The sequence below is a fragment of the Mizuhopecten yessoensis genome, unplaced genomic scaffold (assembly GCF_002113885.1).
Source record: "Mizuhopecten yessoensis strain PY_sf001 unplaced genomic scaffold, ASM211388v2 scaffold11159, whole genome shotgun sequence".
In the NCBI taxonomy this organism is placed as follows: domain Eukaryota; kingdom Metazoa; phylum Mollusca; class Bivalvia; order Pectinida; family Pectinidae; genus Mizuhopecten; species Mizuhopecten yessoensis.
The window spans coordinates 27,874-29,637 of NW_018408909.1; the positions used below are offsets into that span (position 1 = coordinate 27,874).

At 33.5% G+C, this 1,764-nt stretch overlaps 1 non-coding gene across 1 annotated transcript; it reads left to right on the forward strand.

Annotated features, from left to right (window-relative positions):
- The first annotated feature begins 1,004 nt into the window (after positions 1-1,004).
- Positions 1,005-1,076, forward strand: Trnae-uuc. Its single transcript has one exon. It is a non-coding gene; the product is annotated as a tRNA-Glu (tRNA).
- The last annotated feature ends 688 nt before the right edge of the window (positions 1,077-1,764 follow it).

Sequence of the window (1,764 nt, forward strand, 5' to 3'; positions counted from 1 at the left end):
ATGTATGCTGCAAAGATAGACAGCACAACCACTTATTCTGCCGTCACGTCACCTAAACTTGAAACTAAAAATCAACGCAGAAAAATCAATGTACCGTTAAGATTGGACAATACTTTTAGAGTGAAGTTTTTACTTGTGAAACTATAATGTTTCGTTTATCTTCACTTCATTAAAGATAAGTTTTTATTAAATACAGAATTCATGATATTTCACAAGTAAACTGCAATAAATACCGATACCATAGGGTTTTACCATCATATTTTGTGTAGACAGTATGCGACCTTAATTTCCCAGAAGGCTTTCACGCATGGGGAAGCACCGGAAGTGGACAAAGTGTTTACAGAGGAAACCCCGGCGGCGCTTTGCGCCGCTTGAGGATTTGAAAAAAGGGGGCACTTATTCAGCGCGATGCAATAAAGAAGAGTAATTTGAAAGATTTCTCTTTCACGGTAAATAAACATACTAGTATACTACTACAATGAATAATATGTTAAAGTTTTCTTTAAATCATATTTTTCATACTCGACAGATCTATACTAACACAAATATATCTAACAGTGGCTTTTCTAAAACGTTGCATGACTCACATCTGCCGACTAATATATTTGCATTCAGGTTATTGTTTCCAGTCTTAAAGAAGTTCTGAACTTTTGATAAATATCAGCACTTTCAAAATACTAAAAATGAATGCGGAAATAAAAAATATAGCTTTATTCTGTTGGCTCATAAACATTTCAACTTCCATAGTGGGGCGAAAGCTAAATTCGAGTTACCTCCCCTTCAACGCCAAACTATTGTAAACAATTACGTATAATAATGCGGTTCCTTTGTTTGTCACAGTGACATACACTATGCACATTTGTACAACAAAATTCCAATAAAGATTCAATATCTATGGTCACGGAAACATTATTTTATTCAAATAAAACATGGTAGGTAAGTGAATCGGAACTGACTGACAAAGAGAATGACCTTCTCATATATTTTCTCTCTTTATTGTCAAGTCCGATGTGGTCTAGTGGTTAGGATTTCTGGTTTTCACCCAGACGGCCCGGGTTCAATTCCCGGCATCGGAGCAGTCTTATTTTTCTCTCTCCTTTTCGCTTTTTTTTATTATTAAAAATGAAAAGAAAAAACGATATAACGTGTATTTTCAAGTGATGTTTTAGGTTTTTTTTTGTTATTCATGCAGTATCCATTTTATACCTGTTTGTTAGTATAGGTAACAGGGAGATCGAAGATAAACTACAGCCACGTACCTCCTTTGCTCCATTCATTTTATAGAACATACTTTCAATAAGGCTTTGAAAGGTTATGGTCACACAGCAGGTCGTTTTTTATGAGTCTCGTACTCCTAATCAGATACCATAAAATCAACAGAGAGACATATAGAAACATAGCTCCGAAGATGCGATTTTTTATCCTATGCCACTTGTATAGCATTATACATTTGACTTAAATCCTATTTACATTCCATTTTTTATGTTGTGTCAGATTTTTTTTATTAGTATAAGGTATATACCAGTACATGTCAATCAATTATATTAATGTACGTTAATGTCCGAGAGTTTGGTCGGTAGGGATAGGCCCAATCACCAGCCCTTTGGCAGGTAACATTTTAAGTTGATACTATATATCTTTGATTGTTAAAATTCCAATATATTGTTAATCTCTTCATATTTTATATCATTCAATTACCAGCATTATTTAATTGATCATAGCCTATGGCACATGTAATATTTTAAATCTATTTATTTTTTTATA